The sequence below is a fragment of the Henckelia pumila genome, chromosome 4 (assembly GCF_033568475.1).
Source record: "Henckelia pumila isolate YLH828 chromosome 4, ASM3356847v2, whole genome shotgun sequence".
NCBI lineage: Eukaryota > Viridiplantae > Streptophyta > Magnoliopsida > Lamiales > Gesneriaceae > Henckelia > Henckelia pumila.
In genome coordinates this window covers 54,835,454-54,858,448 of record NC_133123.1, presented here as the reverse complement: position 1 = coordinate 54,858,448, position 22,995 = coordinate 54,835,454, and the positions used below count along the sequence as shown (strand labels likewise).

At 41.9% G+C, this 22,995-nt stretch overlaps 10 non-coding genes and 2 pseudogenes across 10 annotated transcripts; all 12 read left to right on the top strand.

The window, feature by feature from the left end:
- Positions 1 to 577: 577 nt before the first annotated feature.
- On the top strand, positions 578 to 696 carry LOC140869551 (5S ribosomal RNA; annotated as a pseudogene).
- An 8,446-nt stretch (positions 697 to 9,142) lies between these two features.
- Positions 9,143 to 9,261, top strand: LOC140868195 (5S ribosomal RNA). Its single transcript, XR_012145621.1, has one exon. It is a non-coding gene; the product is annotated as a 5S ribosomal RNA (ribosomal RNA).
- Positions 9,262 to 9,661: 400 nt separating this feature from the next.
- On the top strand, positions 9,662 to 9,781 carry LOC140869479 (5S ribosomal RNA; annotated as a pseudogene).
- Positions 9,782 to 10,180: 399 nt separating this feature from the next.
- LOC140869204 (5S ribosomal RNA) lies at positions 10,181 to 10,300 on the top strand. The gene has a single exon (XR_012146590.1). It is a non-coding gene; the product is annotated as a 5S ribosomal RNA (ribosomal RNA).
- Positions 10,301 to 10,698: 398 nt separating this feature from the next.
- LOC140868177 (5S ribosomal RNA) lies at positions 10,699 to 10,817 on the top strand. The gene has a single exon (XR_012145605.1). It is a non-coding gene; the product is annotated as a 5S ribosomal RNA (ribosomal RNA).
- A 400-nt stretch (positions 10,818 to 11,217) lies between these two features.
- On the top strand, positions 11,218 to 11,336 carry LOC140869369 (5S ribosomal RNA). Its single transcript, XR_012146750.1, has one exon. It is a non-coding gene; the product is annotated as a 5S ribosomal RNA (ribosomal RNA).
- Positions 11,337 to 11,736: 400 nt separating this feature from the next.
- On the top strand, positions 11,737 to 11,855 carry LOC140868887 (5S ribosomal RNA). Its single transcript, XR_012146286.1, has one exon. It is a non-coding gene; the product is annotated as a 5S ribosomal RNA (ribosomal RNA).
- A 402-nt stretch (positions 11,856 to 12,257) lies between these two features.
- Positions 12,258 to 12,376, top strand: LOC140869090 (5S ribosomal RNA). Its single transcript, XR_012146481.1, has one exon. It is a non-coding gene; the product is annotated as a 5S ribosomal RNA (ribosomal RNA).
- Positions 12,377 to 12,779: 403 nt separating this feature from the next.
- LOC140869490 (5S ribosomal RNA) lies at positions 12,780 to 12,898 on the top strand. The gene has a single exon (XR_012146781.1). It is a non-coding gene; the product is annotated as a 5S ribosomal RNA (ribosomal RNA).
- A 392-nt stretch (positions 12,899 to 13,290) lies between these two features.
- On the top strand, positions 13,291 to 13,409 carry LOC140868977 (5S ribosomal RNA). The gene has a single exon (XR_012146372.1). It is a non-coding gene; the product is annotated as a 5S ribosomal RNA (ribosomal RNA).
- A 401-nt stretch (positions 13,410 to 13,810) lies between these two features.
- LOC140869014 (5S ribosomal RNA) lies at positions 13,811 to 13,929 on the top strand. The gene has a single exon (XR_012146408.1). It is a non-coding gene; the product is annotated as a 5S ribosomal RNA (ribosomal RNA).
- A 398-nt stretch (positions 13,930 to 14,327) lies between these two features.
- On the top strand, positions 14,328 to 14,446 carry LOC140869365 (5S ribosomal RNA). Its single transcript, XR_012146746.1, has one exon. It is a non-coding gene; the product is annotated as a 5S ribosomal RNA (ribosomal RNA).
- Positions 14,447 to 22,995: the final 8,549 nt, after the last annotated feature.

The following is a 22,995-nucleotide window of genomic DNA, read 5'->3' as shown; positions in this document are numbered from 1 at the left end:
AGCATCACAAATGCTAGTCTCAATCTCAAGCGATCCTTATCCTTATTAGCGGACGGCTCAATTGACTAGGAACTGTTTAGAATATACAGTGACTATAAAATGTGTTTCATAATAGTGATCTCTCTTTATTCACTATCTCATCTTACTTACACTATAGTATATTCAAGGTCTTTATCAAAACATCAATAGTATATCACAATATAATAATATGAAGAAAGACAAAGAAAATGTCATTAATGAATGTAAAATATATTAAACAAAGATTGTTTATACAAAGATGCAATAGACTAAATAATACGATGTGAACATGCGATCTAGGTGACGCGGGCCGCTTCGGTGTGTCCCAGCACGACATACGGGAAAAATGCCTGAAAGACCATCTCCATTTTGGAATTTGATCGTCTCCGTCTCTTTAACCAAGACACGCACTATAGGTATCGAGTGGAGCTTCGCGTGAGCAGGCTGAAGCTCCAGTAACTTTCAGCCGAACGAAAGTTATATTCGTTTGAAACTGCAGCTCCTGTTCCTTCGATCCGCAATTCGAGAGACAAAAAAAATAAAGAATTCATTCACTGTTGGGTGCGATCATACCAGCACTAATGCACAGGATCCCATCAAGACTTTGAAGTTATGCGTTCTTGGGCAAGAGAAGTACTAGGATGGGTGACCCCCTGGGAAGTCCTCGTGTTGCACCCCTTTTTTTATTAGTTTTTTTTTTTTACTCGTACATCTTGTTCTTCCGATTCCTCTCCGTCCTATTTTCGACTCTTTCTGTCCAATCCGCGGATAGCAAAGATGCAATAGACTGAATCACACGATGTAGTAACCCAGATACCATTTTAAGATAATAATATGTTAAACATGATTAAGGGTTGGTATTTAACCAATTTCGGAGTGTTATTGGACTTCAGAAGTAAAATTTGGACTTTTTCATTTTGGGCCGGATAGTAAGCTCCGATCCCGGATAGTAAGCTCCGATCGGAACGGAAGCTCCGATCCTGGAACGGAAGTTCCGATCCCCAGTTGTCAAAAATGATCGATGACTCAGTCGCGAGTTTTGACAAGTGTCGGTCATAGAGCAGATCGGAAGTTCCGATCGTAGATCGGAAGTTCCGATCCTGGCGTGGCAGACATGCACGCAATGAGCTGGATCGGAAGCTCCGATCCCGAAATCGGAAGTTCCGATCCTGGCCGAGAAATTTGGCTATAAATAGGGCCGTTCGGAGTTCATTTTCAATTACGAATTCCCGAGTTTCCTTCTTCAGTTATATAGTGTGAGATATACACTTGAGGGCCCTATCGGTTATAATAGAGGTTCTGGAATAACCAAGGTGTGGTTATAGTCATCCGGGACTAGCGACTCCAAAGGGCTAACTACGGACGAAGGTATGGTCCGGGAATCTATTTAAGTTTTGGGAGTACTTATTAGCTTAGTTAAGGCTTATAGAATTTATGTAGTGATACGGTGAACTTTTGAATATAGGCTTGAAACCTAGGATCTATTATACTTGAACTAGCCTAGAGGTACGTACACATTGACTGAGATTGTCAACGAGTATACATGTTTATATGTTGCATTTATTTGGCATTATTATATGGCATTATATATTATTTACCGCTTTCTATATTCATATGTCATGTGCATATACACGTTGAGCCTATACCTTGTTATACCTGACTATAGAGCCGCTCAGCTCTATACTCGATAGTCTGTCACTGAGAGTACCGCGACGGCGGGGGCATTTATGTCTGTCTACTCTGGTGTACTAGACGAGTGTGGTTGCGCCCAGAGGTTGATCCGTGCGGTGGCAGCACTCATGTGGCGCCGGTTCTGAGCATGACTTTTCAGATGACCCTGTACCAGTCATCATGTTGCATGCATTATATACATATGTTTACTCATGTCTATGTACTGGGCGTAGCGCTCACGTCCTAGTTGTTATCTTGGACACCCTATTTCATGGGGCAGGTCGCAGGATGGACGGAGCTGGTAGTTCAAGGCAGGACTAGGGAGCAGGAGCTTTGAAAGTTTTTATACAGCACGTTTTATTAGCTGTATAATGTTTACTTTTAAGAATTTCGATATGGTTGTATCACTACAGATTTAAGCCTGGATTATATTACTAAGCTGATATGTAAATTATGGATCATGTTTCCGCACGTTTTTACTCTGTTAAGTATTTTGCTGTATTAAGTTTAATGCATGCTATTAGTTGCCAGTTAGTAGGTGATTCCATGCAGGGTCACTACATTTTTGGTATCAGAGCATGCATAGATTTTGGGATTAGTACTTGGGATTTAGTTTAGTCTTGAGTAATTCTTGCGCATTTGGGATTTTAATGTGCAATTCTTTTCAGGATATGGCTGACGAGAGTCACGGTAGTGTTGGCCAGGGAGGTGGTCATCATCATCGTCGCCATCATCATCAGGATGATCAACATCGTCCTCATGAGGGTCGACGTCGCTATACTATTAATAAGTTTATGCAGGTAGGACCGAAACCCTTAGTGGGAGGCGAGAATCCTGAACAAGCTAGAAGCTGGATGTCTAAACTTGAGAGCACGTTTCGAGCTTTTGAGTGTACTGAGGAGCAGAAATTGGAAGTTCTAGAATTCGTTCTAGAGGATAGAGCACGTTTTTGGTGGGACGCCAAGGTTGCTCAGGCACGTACTGAGAGAGGACAGGTGACTTGGGGGGATTTCTGTCGGGAGTTTCAGAAATTGTATTTTCCTCCGGCTGTTCGCCAAGCACGATCTATGGAGTTGCTTACTTTGAGGCAAGGATCAATGACTATTGATCAGTATCAACAGCGATTTCTTGATCTGCTACCTTTCAGTCCTCATATCAATGAGAGTGATGCGTCGAAATATGATATCTTTCTGCAAGGCCTGAACCAAGATATCTACTCTCAGGTTGTCGTCTGTGATGACCCGGTATCTTATGAGACTTTGGTGAACCGTTGCCGTCTTGTGGAGACCAGCAACAGGCGTGGACAGTTGATGATGCCAGCACAGCCTAGTGGATTTGTTGAGCCTCGAGCTCAATCTGTTGTGCAATCCGGACCTACGTCTTCTTCTACTCCTACTACTTCATCTGGATCTCGTGGTTCACGAGGTATGTTCCGTTTTGGGAAGAAGAAGAAGAAGGAGGAGTTTTGTAGCCATTGTGGTGGGAAGCATCCTGCAGCTTCATGTCGGAGAGCTACTGGTGCTTGTTATATTTGCGGTCAGCAGGGACATCTGCGGAGAGATTGTCCTCAGCGCATGAGTTCTGCTAGTGGATCGGGATCCCAGGTTGGATCTCAGGCTTCTACTTTTCCACGTCAGCAGCCAGCACCACAGAGTTCTTCTGGTTTTCGTCCCCAGACTCAAGGGCAAGTGTTTGCTCTGTCTCAGGAGCAGGCTACTGAGGGAAGCGATCGCATGTTGGCAGGTAACTTCTTGTTATGTGGTATTCATGCACTTGTATTAATTGATACGGGAGCATCGCATTCCTTTATTTCTAGTCGCTTCGTTAAGAGACATAGATTACCTTATGTATCATTAGATATGGATTTAGTTGTATCTACTCCGTTGGAGCAGGAGGTAGTAACTAAGCGTCTAGTGATGGGTTGCCTTCTGGAGTTTGAGGGTAATGTGTTATCGGCTAATTTGATGATATTAGCGATGATGGATTTTGACTGTATCTTGGGAATAGATATGCTGACTTTGTATCATGCTACTGTGGATTGTTATCAGCGTCTGGTACAGTTTCATCCCGTTGAGGGTGATAGTTGGTACTTTTATGGTGAGGGTGCGCGACCTCCGATACCACTTGTTTCGGCTCTGAAGGCATGTCATGTCTTGGAGTCAGGTGGGGAGGGCTACCTCATCTATGCAGTTGATATGTCCATGAGTAGTACGGGTATTGATCAGCTACCGGTTGTCAGCGAGTTTCCTGACGTATTCCCTGATGAGATTCCTGGTTTTACTCCGGTTCGAGAGGTTGAATTTGGTATTGATCTAGTACCAGGAACTACGCCTATATCCCGAGCACCTTATCGTCTGGCACCGTCAGAGATGAGGGAATTGAAACAGCAGTTGCAGGATCTACTTGATAAGGGATATATTCGTCCGAGTGTTTCTCCGTGGGGAGCACCTGTTTTGTTTGTCAAAAAGAAGGATGGATCGATGCGATTATGTATTGATTATAGGCAGTTGAATCGTGTCACCATCAAGAATAAGTATCCTTTGCCGCGGATTGATGATCTGTTCGATCAACTACAGGGTACTTCTGTTTATTCGAAGATAGATCTGAGATCTGGATACCATCAGATGCGGGTACGAGACTCAGATATATCTACGACTGCTTTCAGGACCAGATATGGGCATTATGAGTTTCTGGTGATGCCATTCGGTTTGACGAATGCACCGGCAGTCTTTATGAATCTGATGAATCAGGTATTTCGAGATTATCTGGATAGATTTGTCATCGTCTTCATAGATGATATTCTTGTCTATTCTCATGACAAGGATGAGCATGCACAGCATTTGAGAATTGTTCTACAGACGTTACGAGATAAGCAGCTATATGCGAAATTAAGCAAGTGTGAATTCTGGCTTGATCGGGTAGTATTTCTCGGTCATGTGATTTCTAATGAAGGGATATCTGTTGATCCTAGTAAGATAGAGGCAGTGCTGAACTGGTCTCGACCGACGACGGTTGCTGAGATTCGTAGTTTCTTGGGTCTAGCGGGATATTACCGTCGGTTCATCGAGAATTTTTCACAGTTGGCCAGGTCTTTGACTCAGCTTACACGGAAAAATGTTGCCTTCATTTGGTCCTCGGATTGTGAGGAGTCATTTCACGAGCTGCATAGACGTCTTACTACTGCACCTGTGCTAGCTCTACCTTCTGGATCAAGAGGTTATGTTGTCTATACTGATGCCTCTGGTCAGGGGTTAGGATGTGTTTTGACACAGCATGGACATGTTATTGCCTATGCTTCTCGACAGTTGAAGTTGCATGAGAGTAATTATCCAGTGCATGATCTCGAGTTAGCCGCCATTGTATTTGCGCTCAAGATTTGGAGACATTATCTTTATGGCGAGAAATTTGAGATATTTACGGATCAGAAGAGCTTGAAGTATTTATTCACTCAGGCAGAGTTGAATATGCGACAGAGACGCTGGATGGATCTCCTGAAGGATTATGATTGTGAAATCAAATATCATCCAGGTTCTGCTAATCTTACGGCTGATGCCTTGAGTCGGCAGGTGAGACTGTCTGCACTTCAGACTAATGAAATATCTCATATGATTCAAGAGTGCTGTTCATTGATTTTTACGCTCAAGCACAAGAAAGGGAGGAATGGGATTCGTTTGTATACTATTCTATCTGAGCCAGCATTGTATTCTCGGATCAGAGATGCTCAGATATCTGATGTTAAGACTCAGCGATTGGCAAGTCTAGCCAATGGAGTTAATACATCTGGATTCCATTTTCAGGCAGATGGTTTATTGTGCCTATCCAATAGATTGGTTGTACCTAATGTTGCGGAGCTCAGGAATGATATTCTATCTCAAGCTCACAAGAGTCGATTATCAATTCATCCTGGAAGTATGAAAATGTATAAGGACTTGCGAACTAGATTCTGGTGGAAGGGAATGAAGCGAAGTGTTTATCAGTTTGTTTCGAGATGTTTGGTTTGTCAACAGGTCAAGGCTGAACATCGACGACCAGGTGGATTACTGCAGAATCTTGAGATTCCCGAATGGAAGTGGGAGCACGTAACTATGGATTTTGTCACACACTTACCTATGACGTCACGTCAGTGTGATGCTATCTGGGTCGTTGTTGACCGTTTGACGAAATCAGCACACTTTATTCCTTATAACCGGGAGTATTCTTATGATCGCATGGCACGCTTATATATTCAGGAGATTGTGCGATTACATGGGATTCCAGTGAGTATCGTCAGTGATAGAGATCCGCGATTTACTTCACATTTTTGGGGTAGTTTTCAGCAGGCGTTGGGTACCACTCTGAGTTTGAGCACGGCATATCATCCGGAGACTGACGGGCAGTCAGAGCGCACTATTCATACGCTGGAGGATATGCTACGTTCTTCTGTCATGGATTTTGGTTTATCTTGGCAGGATCAGTTACCTTTGATTGAATTTTCCTACAATAACAGTTATCATCGTAGTATTGATATGGCACCTTTCGAGGCATTGTATGGTCGACGGTGTCGTACTCCGTTATTCTGGGATGAAGTCGGGGAACGGCAAGTCGAGGGTCCTGAATTGGTGCAGCAGATTGTAGACAAGGTAGATTTGATCAAGCATAGGATCAAAGTTGCTCAAGATAGACAAGCCAGTTATGCGAATATTCGCCGCAGGCCACTTCAGTTTGAGCCTGGTGAATATGTTTTTCTGCGAGTATCACCTTTCAGGAAGGTGATGAGATTCGGTGTGAAAGGCAAGTTGTCTCCTCGTTACATTGGGCCTTTCCAAATACTGGAGAAGATCGGAGATGTTGCTTATCGTTTGGCTTTACCGCCATCTCTTTCCAGTATACACAATGTTTTTCATGTGTCGTTGCTTCGACAGTACATAGCTGATGAATCTCATGTGATTCAATCTACTGATATTCAGCTAGAGCCAGATCTGTCTTTTGTTGAACGACCAATCTGTATCCTAGACAGGAAGGAGAAAGTTCTTCGGAACAAGACTATACCACTTGTGATGGTACAGTGGCAGCGCCGAGGCGTTGAAGAAGCAACTTGGGAAACTGAGAGTCGTATGCGAGCAGAATATCCTGAGTTGTTTGCTTTGTATTTTTGATTACCATATAAGATGTAATTACCGTTGTTGTAATAAGACATAGCTTGATGTTTCATATTGTTATCTTTATTGTCTTTAGATGTTATTTCGCGGACGAAATATCTAAAGATGGGGAGAATGTAGTAACCCAGATACCATTTTAAGATAATAATATGTTAAACATGATTAAGGGTTGGTATTTAACCAATTTCGGAGTGTTATTGGACTTCAGAAGTAAAATTTGGGCTTTTTCATTTTGGGCCGGATAGTAAGCTCCGATCCCGGATAGTAAGCTCCGATCCCGGAACGGAAGCTCCGATCCTGGAACGGAAGTTCCGATCCCCAGTTGTCAAAAATGATCGATGACTCAGTCGCGAGTTTTGACAAGTGTCGGTCATAGAGCAGATCGGAAGTTCCGATCGTAGATCGGAAGTTCCGATCCTGGTGTGGCAGACATGCACACAATGAGCTGGATCGGAAGCTCCGATCCCGAAATCGGAAGTTCCGATCCTGGCCGAGATATTTGGCTATAAATAGGGCCGTTCAGAGTTCATTTTCAATTACGAATTCCCGAGTTTCCTTCTTCAGTTATATAGTGTGAGATATACACTTGAGGGCCCTATCGGTTATAATAGAGGTTCTGGAATAACCAAGGTGTGGTTATAGTCATCCGGGACTAGCGACTCCAAAGGGCTAACTACTGACGAAGGTATGGTCCGGGAATCTATTTAAGTTTTGGGAGTACTTATTAGCTTAGTTAAGGCTTATAGAATTTATGTAGTGATACGGTGAACTTTTGAATATAGGCTTGAAACCTAGGATCTATTATACTTGAACTAGCCTAGAGGTACGTACACATTGACTGAGATTGCCAGCGAGTATACATGTTTATATGTTGCATTTATTTGGCATTATTATATGGCATGATATATGATTTACCGCTTTCTATATCCATATGTCATGTGCATATACACGTTGAGCCTATACCTTGTTATACCTGACTATAGAGCCGCTCAGCTCTATACTCGATAGTCTGTCACTGAGAGTACCGCGACGGCGGGGGCATTTATGTCTGTCTACTCTGGTGTACTAGACGAGTGTGGTTGCGCCCAGAGGTTGATCCGTGCGGTGGCAGCACTCATGTGGCGCCGGTTCTGAGCATGACTTTTCAGATGACCCTGTACCAGTCATCATGTTGCATGCATTATATACATATGTTTACTCATGTCTATGTACTGGGCGTAGCGCTCACGTCCTAGTTGTTATCTTGGACACCCTATTTCATGGGGCAGGTCGCAGGATGGACGGAGCTGGTAGTTCAAGGCAGGACTAGGGAGCAGGAGCTTTGAAAGTTTTTATACAACACGTTTTATTAGCTGTATAATGCTTACTTTTAAGAATTTTGTTATGGTTGTATCACTACAGATTTAAGCCTGGATTATATTACTAAGCTGATATGTAAATTATGGATTATGTTTCCGCACGTTTTTACTCTGTTAAGTATTTTGCTGTATTAAGTTTAATGCATGCTATTAGTTGCCAGTTAGTAGGTGATTCCATGCAGGGTCACTACACACGACGTGAACGTGCGATCTGGGTGACGTGGGCCACTTCGGTGGGTCCCAGCGCGCCCTATAGGAAGAATGCCCCCAAAGAGCATCTCCGGGTTTGAATTTGAGCTTCTCCGTCTCTTAGATCGAGATACGCACTGTAGGTATCGAGAAAAGCTTTGCGTGAGTAGGCTGAAGCTCCCGTAACTATCAGCAGATTGAAAGTTATGTCCGTTTGAAACTGCAGCTCCTTTTCCTCCGATCGGCAATTCGAGAGACAAAACAATAAAGAATTCATTCACTGTTGGGTACGATCATACCAGCACTAATGCACCGGATCCCATCAGAACTCCGATGGGTGATCCCCTGGAAAGTCCCCGTGTTGCACCCCTTTTTCATTAATTTCTTTTTTTTTAATCGTACTTCTTGTTTTTCCGATTCCTCGCCGTTCTATTTCCGACTCTTTCAGTCCAATCCACTGATAGAAAATATGCAATAGACTTAATCACACGACGTGAACGTGCGATCTGGGTGACGCGGGCTGCTTCGGTGGGTCCCAGCGCGCCCTACGAGAAAAACGCCCCAAAAGACGATCTCCGGGTTGTAGTTTGAGCGTCTCCTTCTCTTAGACCGAGATACTTGATGTAGGTATCGAGACGAGCTTCGCGTGAGCAGGCTGAAGCTCCCGTAACTCTTAGCCGATCAAAAGTTATGTCCATTTTAAATTGTAGCTCATGTTCCTCCGATCCGCAATTCAAGAGAAAAAAAATAAAGAATTCATTCACTGTTGGGTGTGATCATACCAGCACTAATGCACTGGATCCCATCAGAACTCCGAAGTTATGCGTGCTTGGGCAAGAGCAGTACTAGGATGGGTGACCCCCTGGGAAGTTCTCGTCTTGCACCCCTTTTTTTATTAGTTTCTTTTTTTCTTACTCGTACATCTTGTTCTTCCGATTCCTCTCCGTCCTATTTCCGACTCTTTCAGTCTAATTCACGGATAAAAAAGATGCAATAGACTAAATCACAGGACGTGAAAGTGCGATCTGGGTGACGCGGGCCACTTCGGTGGGTCCCAGCAAGCCCTCGGGAAAAATTACCCCAAAGACAATCTCTGGGTTTGAATTTGAGCTTCTCCATCTCTTAGACCGAGATACGCGCTGTAGGTATCGAGAAGAGCTTCGCGTGAGCAAGCTGAAGCTCCCGTAACTCTCAGCAGATGGAAAGTTATGTCCGTTTGAAACTGCAGCTCCTGTTCCTTTGATCCGCAATTCGAGAGACAAAACAATAAAGAATTCATTCACTGTTGGGTGCGATCATTCCAACACTAATGCACCGGATCCCATCAGAACACCCGAAGTTATGCGTGCTTGGGCAAGAGCAGTACTAGGATGGGTGACCCCATGGGAAGTCCTCGTGTTGCACCCTTTTTTATTAGTTTCTTTTTTTCTTACTCGTACATCTTGTTCTTCTGATTCCTCTCCGTCCTATTTCCGACTCTTTCAGTCCAATCTGTGGATAGAAAAAATGCAATAGACTGAATCACAGGACGTGAACGTACGATCTGGGTGACGCGGGCCACTTCGGTGGGTCCCAGCACGCCCTACATGAAAAATGCCCCCAAAGACAATCACTCGGTTTGCATTTGAGCTTTTTCATCTCTTAGACCTAGATACGCGCTGTAGGTATCGAGAAGAGCTTCGCGTGAGCAAGCTGAAGCTCCCGTAACTCTCAGCAGATCGAAATTAATGTCCGTTTGAAACTGCAGCTCCTGTTCCTTCGATCCGCAATTCGAGAGACAAAACAATAAAGAATTCATTCACTGTTGGGTGCGATCATACCAGCACTAATGCACCGGATCCCATCAGAACACCCGAAGTTATGCGTGCTTGGGCAAGAGCAGTACTAGGATGGGTGACCCCCTGGAAAGTCCTCGTGTTGCACCCTTTTTTATTAGTTTCTTTTTTTCTTACTCGTACATTTTGTTCTTCCGATTCCTTTCCATCCTATTTCCGACTCTTTCAGTCCAATCCGTGGATAGAAAATATGCAATAGACTGAATCACAGGACATGAACGTGCGATCTGGGTGACGCGGGCCACATCGGTGGGTCCCAGCACGCACTACGGGAAAAAGGCCCCCAAAGACAATCTCTGGGTTTGAATTTGAGCTTCTCCGTCTCTTAGACCGAGATACGCGCTGTAGGAATCGAGAAGAGCTTCGCGTGAGCAAGCTGAAGCTCCCGTAACTCTCAGCAGATCGAAAGTTAGTCCGTTTGAAACTGCAGCTCCTGTTCCTCCGATCCGAAATTAGAGAGACAAAACAATAAAGAATTCATTCAATGTTGGGTGCGATCATACCAGCACTAATGCATCGGATCCCATCAGAACTTCGAAATTAAGCGTGCTTGGGCGAGAGCAGTACTAGGATGGGTGACCCCCTGGAAAGTCCTCGTGTTGCACCCCTTTTTTCATTAATTTCTTTTTTTCTTACTCGTACTTCTTGTTTTTCCGATTCCTCGCCGTCCTATTTCCGACTCTTTCAGTCCAATCTGCTGATAGAAAAGATGCAATAGACTTAATAACACGATGTGAACGTGCGATCTGGGTGACGCGGGCTGCTTCGGTGGGTCCCAGTGCACCCTATGGGAAAAAGGCCCCGAAAGACCATATCCGGGTTATAATTTGAGCGTCTCCATCTCTTAGACAGAGAAACTTGCTGTAGGTATCGAGAGGAGCTTCGCGTGAGCAGGCTGAAGCTCCCGTAACTCTTAGCCAATCGAAAGTTATGTCTGTTTGAAACTGCAGCTCCTGTTCCTCCGATCCGCAATTCGAGAGAAAAACAATAAAGAATTCATTCACTATTGGGTGTGATCATACTAGCACTAATGCCCCGGATCCCATCAGAAATCCAAAGTTAAGAGTGTTTGGGCGAGAGCAGTACTAGGATGGGTGACTCCCTGGGAAGTCCTCTTGTTGCACCCATTTTTTCATTAATTTATTTTTTCTTACTCGTACTTCTTGTTCTTTTGATTCCTCGCCGTCCTATTTCCGACTCTTTCATTCCAATCCGCGGATAGAAAAGATGCAATAGACTTAATCACACGACGTGAACGTGCGATCTAGGTGACACGGGCTGCTTCGGTGGGTCCCAGCGCATCCTACGGGAAAAACGTCACGAAAGACCATCTCCGTTTTGTAATTTGAGCATCTCCATCTCTAAGACCGAGATAGTTGCTGTAGGTATCGAGAGGAGCTTCGCGTGAGCAGGCTAAAGCTCCCGTAACTCTTAGCCGATCGAAAGTTATGTCCGTTTGAAACTGCAACTCCTGTTCCTCCGATCCGCAATTCGAGAGACAAAATAATAAAGAATTCATTCACTGTTGGGTGCGATCATACCAGCACTAATGCACCGGATCTCATCAGAACTCCGAAGTTAAGCGTGCTTGGGCGAGAGCAGTATTGGGATGGGTGACCCCTTGAGAAGTTCTCGTGTTGCACCCTTTTTTTCATTAATTTATTTTTTTCTTACTCGTACTTCTTGTTCTTTAGATTCCCCGCCGTCCTATTTCCGACTGTTTCAGTCCAATCCGTGGATAGAAAAGATGCAATAGACTGAATCATACGATGTGAACGTGCGATCTGGGTGACGCGGGTCGCTTCGTTGGGTCCTTGCGCGACATACGAGAAAAATGCCCCAAAAAACCATCTCCGTTTTGGAATTTGAGCGTCTCCATCTCTTTAACCGATATACGCACTATAGGTATCGAGTGGAGCTTTGCGTGAGCAGGTTGAAGCTCCAGTAACTCTCAGCCGATCGAAAGTTATGTCCGTTTGAAACTGCAGCTCCTGTTCCTCTAATCCGCAATTCGAGAGACAAAAAAAATAAAGAATTCATTCACTGTTGGGTGCGATCATACCAGCAATAATGCACCGGATACCATCAGAACTCCGAAGTTATGCGTGCTTGGGCAAGAGCAGTACTAGGATAGGTGACCCCCTGGGAAGTCCTCGTGTTGCACCCCTTTTTTTTTATTAGTTTCTTTTTTTCTTACTCGTACATCTTGTTCTTCCGATTCCTCTCCATCCTATTTTCTACTCTTTCCGTCCAATCCGCGGATAGAAAAGATGCAATAAACTGAATCACACGATGTGAACGTGAGATCTGGGTGACGCAGGACACTTCGGTGGGTCCTAGCGCGCCCTACGGGAAAAATGCCACCAAAGACCATCTCTGGGTTAGAATTTGAGCTTCTCCGTCTCTTAGATCGAGATACGAGCTGTAGGTATCGAGAAGAGCTTCGCGTGAGCAGGCTGAAGCTCCTGTAACTCTCAGCAGATCGAAAGTCATGTCCGTTTGAAACTGCAGCTCCTGTTCCTCTGATCCGCAATTCAAGAGACAAAACAATAAAGAATTCAATCAATGTTTGGTGCGATCATACCAGCACTAATGCACCGGATCCCATCAAAACTCCGAAGTTAAGCGTGCTTGGGCGAGAGCAGTACTAGGATGGGTGACCTCCTGAGAAGTCCTCGTGTTGCACCCCTTTTTCATTAATTTCTTTTTTTCTTACTCGTACTTCTTGTTTTTCCGATTTCTCGCCGTCCTATTTCTGACTCTTTCAGTCCAATCCGCGGATAGAAAAGATGCAATAGACTTAATGTGAACGTGCGATCTGTATGACGCGGGTCGCTTTGGTGGGTCCCAGCGCGCCCTACAGGAAAAACGCCATGAAAGACCATCTCCGGGTTGTAATTTGAGCGTCTCCGTCTCTTAGACCGAGATACTTGCTGTTGGTATCGAGAGGAGCTTCGCGTGAGCAGGCTGAAGCTCTTGTAACTCTTAGCCGATCGAAAGTTATGTCCATTTGAAACTGCAGCTCATGTTCCTCCGATCCGCAATTCGAGAGACAAAACAATAAAGAATTCATTCACTGTTGGGTGAGATCATACCATCACTAATGCACCGGATCCCATCAGAACTTCGAAGTTAAGCGTGCTTGGGTGAGTGCAGTACTAGGATGGGTGACCCCTTGGGAAGTCCTCGTGTTGCACCCGTTTTTTCATTAATTTCTTTTTTTTTTACTCGTACTTCTTGTTCTTTTGATTACTTGCCGTCCTATTTCCGACTCTTTTAGTCCAATCCGTGGATAGAAAAGATTCAATAGACTGAATCATACGATGTGAACGTGCGATCTGGGTGACGCGGGCCGCTTCGGTGGGTCCCAGCGCGACATACGTGAAAAATGCCCCGAAAGACCATATCCGTTTTGAAATTTGAGCATCTCCGTCTCTTTAACAGATATACGAACTATAGGTATCGAGTGGAGATTCGCATGAGAAGGCTGAAGCTCCAGTAACTCTCAGTCGATCGAAAGTTATGTCCGTTTGAAACTGCAGCTCCTGTTCCTCTGATCCGCAATTCGAGAGACAAAAAAATAAAGAATTCATTCACTATTGGGTCCGATCATACCAGCGCTAATGCACCGGATCCCATCAGAACTCTGAAGTTAAGCATGCTTGGGCTAGAGCAATACTTGGATGGGTGACCCCCTGGGAAGTCCTCGTGTTGCACCCCGTTTTTATTAATTTTTTTTTCTTACTCGTACTTCTTATTTTTCCGATTCCTCGCCATCCTATTTCCAACTTTTTCAGTCGAATCCGCGGATAGAAAAGATGCAATAGACTTAATCACACGACGTGAACGTGCGATCTAGGTGACGCGGGCCGCTTCGGTGGGTCCCAGCGCACCCTACGGGAAAAACGCCACGAAAGACCATCTCCGGGTTGTAATTTGAGCGTCTTCATCTCTTAGACCGAGATACTTGCTGTAGGTATCGAGAGGAGCTTCGCGTGAGCAGGCTGAAGCTCCCGTAACTCTTAGCCGATCAAAAGTTATAACCGTTTGAAACTGCATCTCCTGTTCCTCTGATCCGCAATTCGAGAGACAAAACAATAAAGAATTCATTCACTTTTGGTTGCGATCATACTAGCACTAATGCACCGGATTTCATCAGAACTCCGAAGTGAAGCGTGCTTGGGGGAGAGCAGTATTAGGATGGGTGACCCCCCGGGAAGTCCTCGTGTTGCACACTATTTTTCATTAATTTCTTTTTTTTTTACTCGTACTTCTTGTTCTTTCGGATTCCCTATTGGAAAAACGTGTTCAGATCAATTAAGAATTGATACCCGGTGCAGCGGTAGTTTAAAAATTTTTATTTTTCGATATGGAACGATTTCATATCATGGGTATCAAAACTTTACGATTAAATTGTGCAAGTAAAAATAAAATCACAATTATATTTTTACCTATTCAAGCAACGGCTTGATTATGGACACCAACAGAATTATCTGCTCTTCTTGTATATCCCGGGGACCGTTGGCTTCACGATCAATCTCCGAAATAAGGTCCACGAACAGAAAACAGAAACCCTCTAATTGATTGCACTAGAAATCAATCAGATGTTTATCGATGAGAATAAACAGATTTGATCTGTTAATTCAGAATGTAATTTTTCACAAAATCATAGAAAAAATTTTCTCTAAAGGGACAGAGGAATTTTAAAAAAATTCCCCTTGAAAATATATGTGTGATTTCGAAAATTGCAAGATGGAATGCTTAAGATTTTTGAACACTACTCATATATTTATAGATAATTTCTAGACTAGATTAAGTTATGATTATATGAGGACTCTAACTCCTTAGGGCCCATAATTCATAACTTAAGCCCAACAAGCCAAGCCCGTTATTATAGAAATTATTATAAAATTCATCATGACTCCTATTGATAAACCGATTTAACCAATGTGCACAGAAACCATTTCTGCACCTTTTAAAGTCAAGATAATTTTTTCTGAATCCGAATTCAGTGATTTCCAAAAATGCCCATCCCTATGTCATTTTAGGAAATTCCACTCCCTTTTAGTTAAGAAGTCCAACTTCTCTTTCATTAAATTTAACTCTTTAAATTTAAATATTTCAACGGGGTTTAGTAATCCATTACTTGTGTGACCCTCAATGGTTCAGGGATACAGCTAGCCGTGGGCTCACAACTCCTTGTGACTCGGAACAACAATTTCCGACTTGCCCAACGAATCATGGTAAGAGCGTCTAGCAACATCGCCCCATGATTCCCTAGGTATCACTGATAGTGCCTGCAAGAACCAGTAGATTTTGGTTAGCGTACAGTCGGTCCCTTCATCCATATATCCCGATCGAATCAACAGCCATTGGTGCATCGAGAGTCGTTCGAGATTCGATAACTATGCATTACATCTTCGAGATCAAATAGTGACATCGCATGTGTTACTAGGAAAACCGAGTAACCTAAAACACATCATGTACTCTGGCCAGATATTCGTCACACTAATATCTCCTCAGATCGCATAGGATATCCACACTCGCAAGTATGTGGTGAATCCTTGACAACAAAGCATCGACTCCTATATGTGTCATAACTGTACCCAATTCCGACACCTGATGACCCCAATAGAGTCGGTAAACAAGTCAAAGTACAGTACTAGCATATAGAGTCTCAATGATGTTTCAAGTAATAAGGACTAATGGTGTACAACCAAAACCGCGAACTTTATCCACTCGATTAGTGATAACCACTTGAAAAATCCGAATAGGATAGTTCGATCATTCATCATAAGAATATCCATTTGCATGCTTTGAACATCTCCATGTCCATTACCAATGAAACGTGGTACTTAGCATCACAAATGCTAGTCTCAATCTCAAGCGATCCTTATCCTTATTAGCGGACGGCTCAATTGACTAGGAACTGTTTAGAATATACAGTGACTATAAAATGTGTTTCATAATAGTGATCTCTCTTTATTCACTATCTCATCTTACTTACACTATAGTATATTCAAGGTCTTTATCAAAACATCAATAGTATATCACAATATAATAATATGAAGAAAGACAAAGAAAATGCCATTAATGAATGTAAATTATATTAAACAAAGATTGTTTATACATAGAGTCACAAAAGTCCTTAGCCACAAGTTGGCTAACCGGGCACCCACTCTTTCAATCTCCCACTTGCCCTAAAGCCAACTAGTCACACTACGCAATCCCATTGCTTCGTGATGTTTGTCAAACAATGGACCTGGCAAGGGCTTAGTAAGTGGATCAGTGATATTGTTTGTAGAGGCCACTCTCTCGACAGTTATGTCTCCTCTTTCCACAATCTCCCGGATGATTTGGTATTTCCTCAGTACGTGTTTGGATCTTTGATGAGACCTTGGTTCCTTTGCCTGAGCAACGGCACCAGTGTTGTCGCAGTATACCGGAACTGGATCAACAGCTTCAGGAATTACGCCCAACTCTTGGACGAAATTCCTCATTCAAACGGCCTCTTTAGCAGCAGCTGATGCTGCAATGTATTCTGCCTCAGTGATGGAATCCGCTGTGGTGTCTTGCTTGGAACTCTTCCAAGAGACAGCACCGCCATTGAGCATGAATACAAATCCAGAGGTTGACTTCGAGTCATCCACGTCGCTTTGGAAGCTAGAGTCGGTATAGCCTTCCAATTTCAATTCTCTTCCTCCATAAACCATGAATATATTCTTAGTACTTCTTAAGTACTTAAGAATATCCTTCACGGCTTTCCAATGCATTTGACCGGGGTTGGCCTGATATCTGCTTGTGACATTCAGAGCAAAGGCTACATCCGGTCTGGTAGATATCATCCCATACATAATACTACCTATGGCTGACGCATATGGTATGTGTGTCATTTTCTCTATCTCTTCGTCAGTCTTGGGACACATAGACTTGGATAGAGAAACTCCATGACACATAGGTAGATGTCCTCTCTTGGACTCATCCAAAGAAAACCTTTTCAATATGGTGTCGATGTAGGTTGCTTGAGTGAGTCCTATCATTCTCTTAGATCTATGTCTATAGATCTGTATCCCAAGAATATAGGATGCCTCACCCAAATCCTTCATCAAGAATCTACCTGATAACCATATCTTTGTTGACTGCAACATCCCTACGTCATTCCCAATGAGTAGGATGTCATCCACATAAAGCACTAAGAATGTCACTGCATCCTTAACTACTTTCTTGTACATGCACAGTTCCTCTGGGTTTTAGATGAAACCAAAGTCCTTTATTGTTTCATCAAATTTCTGGTTCTAACTTCTTGATACTTGTTTGAAACCATAAATTGATCTCTGAAGCTTGCATACCTTATGCTCGCTTCCCATGGATATGAATCCCTCGGGCTGCATCATATAGATTTCTTCCTTAATGTTTCCATTAAGAAATGCAGTCTTCACATCCATTTGCCATATCTCATAGTCATACCTTGCTGCTATGGCAATAAGGATTCTTATGGACTTGAACATTGCGACTGCTGAAAAGGTTTCATCATAGTCAACTCCTTGTCTTTGAGTATAACCTTTTGCTACCAATCGTGCCTTGTAAGTAAGTACCTTACCATCAGGCCTAATTTTTCTCTTGTAGATCCATTTACACCCTATTGGAACAATTCCATTGGGAGGATCTACTAAAGACCAAACTTGGTTTGTATGCATCGAGTCTATTTCCGACTACATAGCTTCAAGCCATAAATTAGAATCCGCATCAGAAATTGCTTCCTTGAAGTTTCTTGGATCACATCCAATATTGGGTTCACTTTGATCCCCTTCAAGAAGAAGACCATATCGAATAGGAGGTCTAGAAGTCCTCTCGGATCTCCTAGATATAGCGTGTCCGTTGAAGGTTCTTGAGGTGTGTGGTTGTTATTTTGTATCTCGGGTTCTTCTCGAATTTCTTCGAGTTCCATCATCTTGCCTTTCTTATCTTATAAGAACTCCTTCTCCATGAAGGTGGCATTCCTCGAAACAAACACTTTTGTCTCATAAGGATGATAGAAATAATATCCGATTGAATTCTTCGGATATCCTACAAAATAACATAAGGTGGATTGACTATCCAACTTATCTCCCACTGTCTGCTTCACGTAAGCAGGACATCCCCAAATCTTTAAGTATGAATACTTAGGAGCTTTGTCATTCCATAACTCGTATGGAGTTTTATCTACTGTTTTAGTGTGGACATTGTTCAACAACAATACCGCCGTTTCAAGCGCATAGCCCCAAAACGAAGGTGGGAGCTCAGTGAAGCTCATCATAGATCGAACCATGTCCAACAATGTTTGATTTGCGACGCTCCGAGACATCATTTAGCTGAGGTGTCATAGGAGGAATCCACTGAGAGAGAATCTCATTCTCTTTTAGATAGTTCAAAAACTCGGTACTTAAGTATTCTCCACCTCGATCCGATCGAAGTGCTTTAATACTTCTACCTTGTTTGTTTTCTACTTCAGCCTTGAATTCTTTGAACTTTTCAAATGATTCAGACTTATATTTCATTAAATATAAATACCCATACCTCGAATAATCATCAGTAAAGGTAATGAAGTAGGTGTGTCCAAATTTAGTACCAATACTAAATGGTCCACAGACATCTGTATGGATCAAATCCAACAGGTTTTGACTACGCTTAGGCTTCCCTTTGAAAGGAGATTTAGTCATTTTTCCTTTTAAGTAGGACTCACAAGTAGGTAGAGAGTTAATATCAGACATATCAAACATGCCCTCTCCCACTAGCTTGTTCATCCTCTTTGAGGAAATATGACATAGCCTAGCATGCCAAAGGTTTGTCGGGTTTTGACTATTGTTTTTCCTTTTATTTGTTGTTACCGGTTTATCAACATAATCAATTGGAACATCTTTTAATTTTAAGTTATATAGATCGTTTTCAAGTTGTCCATTTCCAATCAAACATTCATTCTTGTAAATATTGCAAATCTCATTCACAAAATTACAAGAAAAACCATCTCTATCAAGCATAGAAACAGAAATAATGTTTTTAACTAAATATGGCACAAATAAAACATCTCTCAAAAATAACTTAAAATTGTTCTGCAAAACTAAATAAACATCTCCCACTACTTTGGCTTCAACTCTGGAACCATTTTCAAGCCTCAGCTGGGTCTCACCCATCCTAAGCTTACGAATTCTTGTCATCACCTGAAAATCATTGCAAATGTGAGATCCACATCCGGTATCCAATACCCATGAATTAGTATTAAGTGAAACATTTATTTCAATGTAAGACATACCCTTTGCAATTCGCAACTGCTCGAGGTATTCCTTGGAGTTACGTTTCGAATGACCAGGTTTCTTGCAGCGATGGCAAACATCTCCAGATATGTTCACGTTTGAAGCTTTTGTCTTGGCCTTCTTTTGTGATACAATTTTCTTGGGTGGAGCAGAACGTTTCTTACCCTTTCCACTTGGCCCCTTCTTGGAGTAAGAAGAGGAGCCAACCAAGAGTACCGGTTTATCCTTCTTTAATGTGGTCTCATAAGACACAAGCATATTGACCATCTCTTCAAGGGTGGCCTCTATCTTGTTCATATTGAAGTTCACCACAAATCTGTCAAATGACGAAGGAAGGGAAAGAAGCAATAAGTCCACGTTTAGTTCATGCTCCAAAGTCAAATCGAGTGTTACCAATTTTTCAATGAGCCCAATCATGTGTACCCCATGCTCACGGACCGAAGTCCCATTTCGCATGCGGCATGTCATGAGCTCTTTGACGGTGGCATACCTCTCCGACCTTGACTGAGCTCCAAAAAGTTCCTTGAGGTGCATGTGCATGTCAGTAGCATTCACGGCATCCTCAAATCGCCTCTGGAGTTCATCAGACATTGAAGCTTGCATATAGCACTTGGCCTTGACATCATGGTCCCACCATTGATCAAGTTTTGACAATTCTTCCGGACTTATATTAGCCGGTGCTTCCTTTGGAGGATTCTTTTCTAACACGTAGAAAATTTTCTCCGATTTAGAACAATCTTTAATTTACGGAACCATTCCGTATAGTCAAATTCATTGTAATGAAATACTGAAAAGAAACAGACAATAATCAGTGATTTTTTAATTAATTTACTAAGACATAAAATATGGCAAAATTTAATTTTATGAATTTCACTCCCACTATTTTAACGATTTTACTACCCTCTAGTGAAAACGGGAAACTTGTTTCCTTAGTGGGAACATGAAGTCCAATTGACAAACTATAGTCCCGAATAATATCAGCAAACCATAATTTTCAAAAGGTAGAGCCCAATTGCTTCCAAAGCAACCCCCATGTTTTTACCTCATGTCCAATAAGAGCCCAATAATATGACGCCGTTTAATGTGACATGTCAAGATGACCCATCAATATTAAGGTGTGATGGACGGTCGCCATGTGGATCCCCAATAATATGAGCCAATCCCATGGGAGTTCCACCCAACTTACAACATGTGTCGATTCAATGTACAGCTTTCCGACGAACGGGCCCCCCAAATAATATGAGCCGGACCGTGCCCGCCGGTAGCATCTCATACATTGATCGTTGATGGAAGGTAGGAATATTTAAACAATATTTAAATTTCCTTTTGTTTATCTTGATATCAATTTTAAATCATATTTAAAATGAGGGATTTTTAATTTTTTGAAAATCTGTCTCATCATGTAATTTATGTATGCTTGCGGGATTCATATAATTTAGCCTAAACATGCATACATCAATAATATCATATATTATTTAAGGATGATCGATCCCATTATCTAATCGACCCGTGGTTGCCAATCACGAGTCTAAGTCCAATCCTAGGTGATATGCAAGTATGCAATGCAATCCTATTACATTGAGCTTCCATTTACATTTCTTCGGTCTTTATCGTCTGCTGGGCCCACCATTGTCTTAAAATCTTTATCTCCCACTAAGTCTAACAAATTTACAATAAATTTCGATGACAAGTAGAGGATACATATTTAAAGGGTGGGAACGGGCCATAAACCAAGCCCACTTTTTATTACAAATGACAATTCAAATTTGGGATATAAACCAAGCCCATTAATAAAACCCAACAACAATAAAACCAAATGTAAATTACCTAACATACACCTAAAACATTGGTCATGGCAATCGATCATCCTTTTATCCAATAATTAATTCAATAATTAAAACATTGGATAACATGCAATGACATCATAATTAAAAGATAAAATCATATTTTATCTAATACATTCATAAGATCATATCTTATCATCAATTGTACCAAAATAATTAATTTTATAAAATCTAATTTAACGGATAAGATTTACAAATTTTCCGAAAATTCAAATTTATCCAAAAATCAATTTTAAAAATGTCGAACTCAAACAATTTGATCTGATGCCTCGTGGACCAATCAAAAACAATTTTCGATCGAACCAAAAACTAAAATTTCAAAATATTAAAATTTTAATTAAAAATAAATTTTAATTTTTCCCGGACTGCCCGGGACATTCCCGGGCAGCCCCCTCCTCCACGTGGGACAGGGCTGCCCAGGTGGAGGCGGGCAGCGACGATCGATGCCCTGGGCAGCGATCAAATCGCTTTGATCGCTGCCCCGATGCCCCTGTTCCGTCAAAATTTTAATTTTTAAAATTCGTTTTTTTTTTCAAAAAAAACCGAGGCCAAATATTTTGTACAATCGATTAGTTTAATCGTTTGATCTGAGCAACCTGACTTTGATACCACTGTTGGAAGAACGTGTTCAGATCAATTAAGAATTGATACCCGGTGCAGCGGAAGTTTAAAAATTTTTATTTTTCGATATGGAACGATTCCATATCATGGGTATCAAAACTTTACAATTAAATTATGAAAGTAAAAATAAAATCACAATTAAATTTTTACATATTCAAGCAACGGCTTGATTATGGACACCAACAGAATTTAATCTACTCTTCTTGTATATCCCGGGAACCGATGGCTTCACGATCAATCTCCGGAATAAGGTCCATGAACAGAAAATAGAAACCCTCTGATTGATTGCACTAGAAATCAATCAGATGTTTATCGATGAGAATAAACAGATTTGATCTGTTAATTTGGAATGTAATTTTTCACAAAAATCACAGACCGAATTTTCTCTAAAGGGACAGAGGAATTTTCGAAAAATTCCCCTTGAAAATATATGTGTGATTTCGAAAATTGCAAGATGGAATGCTTAAGATTTTCGAACACTACTCATATATTTATAGATAATTTATAGACTAGATTAAGTTATGATTATATTAGGACTCTAACTCCTTAGGGCCCATAATCCATAACTTAAGCCCAACAAGCCAAGCCCATTATTATAGAAATTAATATAAATTTCATCATGACTCCTATTGATAAACCGATTTAACCAATGTGAACAGAAACCATTTCTGCACCTTTTAAAGTCAAGATAATTTTTTCTGAATCCGAATTCAGTGATTTCCAAAAATGCCCATCCCTATGTCATTTTAGGAAATTCCACTCCCTTTTAGTTAAGAAGTCCAACTTCTCTTTCATTAAATTTAACTCTTTAAATTTAACTAACTCAATGGGGTTTAGTAATCCATTACTTGTGTGACCCTCAATGGTTCAGGGATAATGCTAGCTGTGGGCTCACAACTCCTTGTGACTAGGAACAACAATTTCCAATTTGCCCAACGAATCATGGTAAGAGCGTCTAGCAACATCGCCCCATGATTTCCTAGGTATCACTGATAGTGCCTGCAAGAACTAGTAGATTTTGGTTAGCGTAC